This window comes from Rhinatrema bivittatum, unplaced genomic scaffold (genome assembly GCF_901001135.1).
Source record: "Rhinatrema bivittatum unplaced genomic scaffold, aRhiBiv1.1, whole genome shotgun sequence".
Classification (NCBI taxonomy): Eukaryota; Metazoa; Chordata; class Amphibia; order Gymnophiona; family Rhinatrematidae; genus Rhinatrema; species Rhinatrema bivittatum.
The window spans coordinates 9378-18754 of record NW_021821058.1 but is presented as its reverse complement, the minus strand read 5'-3'; positions in this window follow the sequence as shown (position 1 = coordinate 18754).

Genomic DNA, 9377 nt, shown 5'->3' with positions numbered 1-9377 from the left:
TATATCAAAACTTTTATTTTATCAAAACTATATTAAAAAAACATGCATTACATATATCACATCAAATTATCACTCATCCACTCATCCATACACATAAATATCATTACAAAATTTCAAAATTTCATTACAAAATTTCCAAAATTGCAATTTAACACACATGAATAAATTACATCATAGTTTCATGGAGCACTATATTGAACATACAATGCTTTTTTTGTTCCTTCAAAGAACAGGTAATACAATCCTTCCAATCTTCTGTTAAACTAATATAATTCTTTCAATCTTCTCTTTTCTCAATTTTCTCTGATTTAAAGCCAGCTGCTCTAACCACTAGGCTTCTCCTCCCTTTCATATGTTTATGTTTCATACATATGTGCATACAGCTGCACCACATGACTATCAGTGACGAATAACGCACAATGACCTTGCAGCTACCGGACATCTCCATATCTGAGTAAGGCTACATGTCAGGGGAGAGCTGAAGGCAGGAGGTTCAAACACACCATACCATTGGCCTGTATGATGTCAACCTTTGTTTATGTTAGATGTGTGTGCTGCAAGAGTGATTTGAAACTATACTGTGACAGTGACGTCATCAGTAATTGGAAAATGCAAGTGAAGGCAGGACAGTATCTGATTCCTAATGCTGCCTTCACTGTCCATGATGTGCATCCTGCTGTAGGCTCCCTGAAAAGCGTATGCTACCTACGTGACATCACGATGGCCAAGGCCCTCATGTTTTGCACATTATTATTTCTAACTAGCATCAGTAGGTGTAGTAGGGTGCATGTGTGTTGGGGGTCATGGAACCACGAAGAGGAAGGCCAGCTTGGAAGGAGCTGTGTGCATAGTGGAAATGGCACCAGGTAGCACAGGTGCTTTCAGCAAGGCTGTAATGGAAGGTGTCCAACTACAGCAGTGTGATATGTGCATTACTGTTGCTAACTAGGTCCAATTTTTGGGACTGGTAAATCCTGTTCTGCTTTGTTAGCCATTACTTGCAGGCATTTCCTCTGATTTCTCTATAGGTTTTGCAAGCCAAACCAAGACTGTCAATACCTGCCTGCATAGCATTAAGACCAGGACTGCATCTACATATGCTGTCAATGTGTATGCAGTTGGAATTCCTAGTCTGCAGTGGCTCTTTAAGTGGTGAGGCTGTGATGTCAGCTCTGTGTACCCATGGCCATGTGACAGTAAGCAGACCCATTAATGGGGTATCACTTCACATGCTTATGTTTTTGCACTTCAGAATGAGGCTATAACATGGAAAATCTGTCACTGAAACCTTTACCTGTCTACCTGTACCTTTCACTTGAGCTTTTTTAAGCTTCTGAGTTGTTTTCCATTTATAGCTTTTCTACAGTTCTAGCTCTCCATGCTCCAGGAGGAGCTGGTGTGGCATCATACTTGTGGCCTTACGTCACACACTTGTGAGCATGAGGACGGGGTCCGCTCAGGAGGGCTAGCAAGTATTGTGCCAGAAGTGCCTCTTTTAGTGTGACTATCAGGCAGAACACACGGTGGCAGCAATTTGTCTTTGATGTAATCTTTACTTTCCCTACAGTTTTTCAAGTACAGTCTACTGCTGCATTGTGAAGACGAAGCCTGAGTAGGCATTCTGTTACACACTGACCTACATAGAGAACCAGCGAGAGAAAGAAAGAGGATAGCACAGAGAGGAGCACCTAACAGGCTTCTGGCCTCCCTCCCCTGGAAGGGGAAGAAGTATGTGAGATCTATCAGGCAAAGTAGTGTTTAATAAGGTTTTGGCGAATCTGGCTGCCACTCAGCATGGTCTCCTGGGCTCCTGCAGGGGGACATGGTGGATCCAGGGGAGATCTAGATATATCTCCATTGATACTCCGTGGCGAAGAGTGAGATTATGGAATATGCTGCAGAGAAGCATTATCTTTGCAACTTTGGGTGGCGCATACATTAAAGCTCCACCCATCTTGTCCAAACAGTGAAAGCAACTTTTGAGAAGTCTGAAGGTGCATTCAATAACACAGCAGGTAGTGTTGCAGTCTGACACTGCAGGCGAGGTAGTGGACCCTTGGGCCGGCCCACCTAGGATGACAGGGTAGGCCGGGAGGCGGACCCACAGGCTAGCGGTGTTCACCCGGGAACCAGGAACCCCCCAGGAGGAGCCCGTAGGGTCCTAGAACCTTGGGACTTGAGAAATAGGCTGAATGTCCAGTGGCAGGGATGGCCTTAGGCCGGAACTGTAGCAAAGGAAGTCCAAAGATATTTGGTAGTCCGAGAATCGGCTGTACAGGCCGAGGGCCAGCTGATGGCAGGACAGCGGGCGGCAGCGGAGTCTGTAGCTAACCGGATACTGAGGCAGAGTCTGTAGTAAGCTGGAACTGAAGCAGGCTGTAGACTGGAACGGAGTCTGTAGCAGGCTGGAACTGAAGCAGGCTGTGGACTGGAACAAAGTCTGTAGCAGGCTGGAACTGAAGCAGGCTGTGGACTGGAACAAAGTCTGTAGCAGGCTGGAACTGAAGCAGGCTGTAGACTGGAACGGAGTCTGTAGCAGGCTGTAGGCTGGAACAAGGTCGAGAACAAGCCGGGGTCGGAGGCAGGCAGCAGACAGAAGTGAAGTCGGGAACGAACCAAGGTCAGAGGCAGGCGGCAGGCTGAAGCGAGTCAAAAGCAGTCCAAGGGTCAAAGGCAGGAACAACGAACAGACGATGCGCAACTCAGAACTACTAGGCAGTAGTGAACCTCGTTGCAAGGCAAAGAGAAGGAGTCCGGGCGCCGGTTATATCGGCCTTAGGGCGTGACGTCATCAGCGCAGGCGGGGCCAGACTTCCGGGAGCTGTGCGCACAAAGTGGGCGTCCTCGCGCACGCGCGAGGCAGCGGAGAGACGGTCAAGGAATGGCGGCCGCCACGTGGAGCCGGCAGCGCCGCCGGGGTCCCAGCCACGCAGAACGCGGCGTTTCCAGTGGCGGAGGTAGGCACAGTTCAGTCCTAGCGGAGGGGAAGTGGCAGAGACCGCAACAGGTAGCACATGAGGCCTCATTGTACCTCATCTCTGCCAGCATGTTGGGAATGACAACGGGAGTGAGAAGCCAGGTCCTGCAACCATACCTGGAATCTCCTGCGACAATGACAGATGAAATGCATCAATCATAATATTGTCACTTGCAGATGTGAGTGCCAAACCACAGCATCCAGTAAGACTGTATAAGGTAACCTGTATGTTTGATGAGCCTTAAAGAGTAAATTGCATAGCCTAACTGCCTATCACTTTGTTGTAGGCCAGTATATGCGCAGTCTAACTGTAGCGTGAAGGAAGTCAGTTGTTGAGGACTACAAAATTAGATGAGGGTATTGCAACTATTGCATGCCAGGCCATCACAACCCAGCAAAGGCTACTGGTGTGTAGCAGCTTGACAACCTTGAGGAGATACATAAGAGGAGCCACACCTGTGTTATCTGCAAAAGTTGCACCTCATGATATGAATGCAAATGTCCGTGGCAACTGTGCAGTCTGTCCTGCATAGAACACCATTTCTGAGAGTGCACACTGGGAATATGGCAGGCCACCATATACACAGCACACTGCTTGTAGTAGAGGTATGTGAGGCTGTACAGAAACAGTTTGCGACAATCATCCTTATGCCTCAGTAATGGTCCACCTGTGATGATGCTGTGCTGGCAGTGTGGACAGTTGAAGGATGTGATTCACCAATGACATTGAAATATCTCACAAGGGGAGGATAGGAACAGGGCCATTTTGCTTATGAAGACATTCAAAATGTATACTATTTGCTCACTCAGCAAGCTTTAGGTACCGTGCATTGCTTGCTGTCACAAAATTTGCCATGCTCTGAAGCATGTGGAGAAAAGCCATGGGCTGCATACATGACTGTACAAGCCACTTGTCATGCCACGATCCTTTTCTCTCTGCATTCATCCCCCATTTGGGTGCCATTAGCCACAAACACATAGGCAGAGATGTCTTACCTATGAGCCAAGCATCACCATACAGGCCAGCCTCAAGATTTTCAAAGATGCCTCATTGCCTAAGTATAAAGAAATCATGTGCATTTCCTGGGAACTTGACCATGACGTTGAATATGCGCATTCAAGCGGCGCAGACCAATTGAACATTGATGAAGTGAAAAAGCTTTCTATTGCAGTATGTCTCTTCCCTTTGATGGGGTCAAATGATGGCCAAGTGAGTGCAGTCAATTGCTCTAACAACATTGGGAAATTGTGCGAAGGCATAAAAACCTTTCCTTAAATCCATCAAGTCCTGCCTGTCACGAGGAAACGTTATCTAGTGAGGAATATGGACAGTTACGGCTTCGATGACCTGGTTGAGACAGCATGAGAAAGTGGTTTGGGACATTCACCCCACCACCCCTACTGTGTTTTGAAAGGAATTGCTTGCTATGACATGCAGGGTGGCCAACAGTTTGGTGAGGGTCCTTTCGGTGACTGCATCCACATCCCCTCAGATTTCTTCATATAATTCCAGGATTTTTTGAAAGATGAACCAAATCCTGCTTAGCACAAAGACCTCTGGCATGCCCAGCAAGGATGTTCATGGAGGAAAGATACACCCATTCAATGTCCAGTACTGTGGCCGCATGCGTGCTGGTGGTGGCCCGGGCCTTGAGCTCACGGGACCCATGGCTCTGCCTGCAATGCTGTTAGTTCCCTAGAAGGGCTTGGAACAGGCCTTGGCTATTTTTGAGGTTGTTCTTATTCCACATGATGTCGTCTACAGAGATCCTGCTGAGGCATCTAGTATGCCGTGACAATTATGCTTTCAAGAAACACCTTTAGAAAAGTAGAGCAGGTAAAAATTGGTGTTTTTATTGGGCTAGGAAGGCCTGGTAGGTTTGTCCGTTATCATTGCTGTTTTTATCGCATGCAATATTTGCCATGATAATAGCGCAATCAGTGACATTGGCTGCGATAATTACTTTTTTCACCCTTATGCAAAAAAGAAAAGGTGTAGTTATTTCCTGTGATAATGTGAAATACTCTATTGCATGTAATGCTAAAGGACCCTAATTTACATTAACCCTGCCTAAACTTGACCTCTAATTCCAAATTTGCTTACACATTTAGTGATGCACTGTTTAAGGAAGCCCTGCCTCTCGAGACAAGGGCCGCATAACTGGGCAGACGTGCTGCATCCAGTGCCGGGGGGGGGGGACAGGCAGCTAATGGGGTAGCCTGGCCGGTTCAAATCCTGAGCAGGAGCCAACGAGACAAGGAAGGCGGCATCTCAGAGCTCGGGTACATTAGGGAAGGGATCAGGGTGGGACGGCACATTTGCAGACCGGAATCGCAAGCAAGGAGAGCAAGCACTGACCTCCAGCTCGGAAGAAGCAGACCTCCACGTGTTGATTCCAACCAGCGGTTCCAACTCCAGTGCAGCAAACAATCACAAGACCATCCAACCTTCCAGCAAGGGAGAAGCTGCCGTAGGAGCTGACCCGAAGAAGCACCTGAAAGCAGCAGCCCCGGGCACTACAGTCCTACCTAGCTGTACCACCAGGTAAGTTTTTTCCAGCGCCGCAGTTGATCTGCCCTGCTTCACCCTTTAATCAACCCTCCCCTCCTGCCCTTCTCCCTCCGCCGTCTCCCCCCCCCCCCCCCCCACTTCGCTGGTCCCAGCCACCTCGGATCCCCCGCTGGGCAGCAGCCCGCTGCCGACTAGGTCATCCCCCCCGCCTCCGCTGCTCCCTCACAGCATCCCAACTGCCGACCGCCAGCTTTTAAAAACTCCCACGGTCCCCTGAGCCAGCTCCTGGCGCCCCGCCCCCCATCATCATCCCCATCCACCACCCGCTGCCCCCAAGCACCCCCGGATTGCCCTGCCCTCCCCTGCCCAGGAATTTGTCCCCCCCCAGCATGCCCCTGCCTGCCTCCCTCGCATTCCCCTGCCTGACCCATTCGGCCGCGCCCCAAGCCCCCAAGAAAAAACTATTAGTTTCCCCCCCCCCCCCAAGCGTGCCCAGCCATGTCCCCCCCCTAGCTCGCCCCCCCCCCCCGCGTGCCCTTGCCTGTTTTCCAGCACCCCCATGTGGACCAAATGTTCCGGCTGGCCGCTCCCCTGCCCACCATGCGGCCTAAATTCTGGCTGGCCCCTCCCCTGCCCACCATGCGGCCGTCCGCGTCGCTGGCAATGCAAAACCCCCCCCACCCAGCTATATTGCTTCCGCCCTGGGCCTCCGAGCCTTTTGCCACGCCCTGCCCCCGGCATTGTTTCCGGCCTAAGGTCGCCCCCCCCGGCGGCCATACTCCCCTCTCCTCCGCCGTCACTGCCACTGAGACCCACGTGGTCCAGGCCCCGCCCCCTCCCGCGAGATTTTGCGCCGCTGTCCACGCCGCTACTACCCGCCCCCACCCCCCCCCCCGGGATCTCGCACGGCCCCGCACTACCCTGGATATTTGGCGCTGCCGCCGGGCCCCTCCCATCGCCTTCTGCCTTGCCCCCCCCCCCCCCCGTGTCAGGTCTCCGGGCCACGTGGCACCCTCCCTGATCTGCATGCCCCTCGCCGCCCAGTTTTGCCTTCAGCCCACGTGGCCACGTGCCACCGCCTCCCCCCCCCAGCCCACGTGGCCATTAGGCGCCGCCCGCCCCCCGTGACCCCGCAGCATCAATCCAATGCCTCCCAGACTCGCCCCCCCGTGCCTTTTCGCCGGCCCCCCCCCCCCCCCCCACCTTCCCCGGCGCCCCACATGTCCCCCTCCATCTATATGTTTTTGCCATCTGTTCCTTTACATAGAAACATAGAAACATAGAAATGACGGCAGAAGAAGACCAAACGGCCCATCGTCTGCCCAGCAAGCTACGCACTTTATCCATTTTTTTTCTCTTTTTCTCTCTCCCACCTGTTACTATTGGCTTCCAGTACCCTCCAGCCCTAATTCCCCTCCACCCTACCACCAATTTAGAGAGCAGCTCCGGATCTGCATCCAAGTGACATCCAGCTCAATTAGGGGTAGCAACCGCTGTAACAAGCAGGCCACCCCCTTGCCCCATACTCTTACCCACCCATGTTTTTATTTTTTTGTTTGTTTTTTATTTTTTTTTTTGGAGATAGCAGCCCTCCATCCTTCCGCTCCGTGAAGGTGGAACACTAACTAGAGAAGATGAAGGGAAATCATGCCCATAGTGAGAGGCGGCTTTTTTTTTTTTTTTCCTGACTGCAGGTCCCCCTCAGCCCCTATACATCTGTAGCTGTAAGTGATTAATAGAGGTCCCCACCCTGATCATCACCTGCCCCTTCTGCCCCCCCCCTTCCTAACAGCCGATTCCTGCCCCTCGCCACTTGACCTGTCCCCCCCCCTCTTTTTTGCCCGTCCCCTGCGTTTCCCGCCCGCTTAGTCAGCCGCCCCCCCTGATTATTATATAGTCTGGCTGGTCCCAACTCCTACTTCTTCACTAGCTCCTCCTGTTTATTAGAGGTACATGCTGCCCCCAGCCCCTATAACTCCAATAGCTCCCACATTTGGTGGCCAACCCCATGAACCCTCCCCCCGTCCACTACATATCACTGCAATAGCTCCCACATATTTCGCCATCCCCATTTATCCCCCCCGCGCCCCCCCCTGCCGTTAACTACATAAACATCAACCACACCACCACCTCCCCCCCCCCCCCCCCCAGCCTCAAAAAGTTAAAATTTTAATGCACTTATAGCAGGGCCAGAGCGAGCCTGGCTTGGCTCGGCCCCCCCCCCCACCCCTCCCTTTACACAGTTTGGCCGCCCCCCCACCCCACCAACCCAATCCATATAGGTTCGATCATTGGCAACAAACTTCCACCCACCCCCAATCCGCCCCCACCCCTCCCCCCTCGGCCGCCATTCATAACCTTCACCAGGTTACTGACTCCCCCGCCACCCGATTATGATCTAACCTATTTATATGTTCACACAGCATGTCATTCTTCCATGTTCACACAGCACTGATTCTTCCATGGCCACCAGCTTGGCCGCACCACAACTCGCTATGCGAGATCAGGCTCCAGCTGGCAAACGAGCGAGGAAGAAGCCAAACAACTACAAGAAAAACTTCGCGGCTACCCCAGATGACGACAAGAGGGCAAGAAGCAAGGCCACGATGCAGAAGAACAAAAAACGCAAAGTGGCATCCAGGCGGCAACCGCACAGCATCAGCCACTTGGGCTGCTATGTCCCTGCGCAACACCCGTTAAATAACATAGCCCCTGCAGCATCGCCACAACAAGTGTATGACACAAGAACAGAAAATGATCTACGACAGGTTATGGATCAAGTGTTGCAGTCGGACACTGCAGGCGAGGTGGTGGACCCTTGGACCGGCCTGGTAGATGGAATAGGGTAGGCCGGGAGGTGGAGCCACAGGTAGAGGGTGTTCACCCGAGGCCCAGGAACCCCCCAGGAGGAGCCCGTAGGGCACTGGGACCACGGGGCTAGGCAAACAGTCAGAGAGTCCAGAGGCAGAAGTGGCTTTAGGCCTGGACCAGAGTAAGAGCAATGATAGGAAGTCCAAAGTACTCTGGAGGCAGGGAACCGGCTGTACAGGCCGAGAGCCAGCTGAAGACAGGGCAGCGGGCGGCAGCGGAACTGTGGCAAACCGGAGCTGAAGCAGGCTGTAGGCTGAAGCAGAGTCTGTAGCAAACTGGAACTGAAGCAGGCTTGTAAGCTGAAGCGGAGTCTGTAGCAAACCGGAGCTGAAGCAGGCTTGTAAGCTAAAGCCAAGTCTGTAGCAAACCGGGGTCAGAGGCAGGCGGCAGGCTGAAGCAGAGTCGGAAGCAAACCAAGGTCAGAGGCAGGCGGCAGGCTGAAGCAGAGTCGAAGGCAAACCAAAGTCAGAAGCAGGATACGTGGATCACCAGGAACGCAACTAAGACCAACTAAACAGTTGTGAACCTCGTTGCAAGGCAATGATTGGAAATCTGGGCGCCGGTTATATCGGGACTTGGGCGTGACGTCAGCGGCACAGGCGGAGCCAGACTTCCGGGAGACGAGCATTCAAGACGGGCGTCCTCGCGCGTGTGCGAGACGGAGGAGAAGCAGGCACGTAATGGCGGCTGCCACGTGGAGTGAGAGAAGCCCCCGGGGCCCAGAGTGAGCAAACAGCGGCGATTCCTGTAGCTGAGGTAAGCAGGGTTGAGCCCTGAGCGAGGGGAAGCAGTGGAGACCACAACATCAAGCACTGGCGGCAGCGATCCATGGCACCGAAAGGGTGAAGTCACTGCTGGCAGGGTTAACTCAAACTGGCAGCCCATTCCTCCCGCAGTGCAACGAAGTACCGGTCGGCTCACATCCAAGTGCAGCTGTCAGCACCCATATTCCTGCGCATCACTCGAGCAACGAAATAAACCGGCACCCTCCAGACGGACAGAACTGTGAGTACTCTG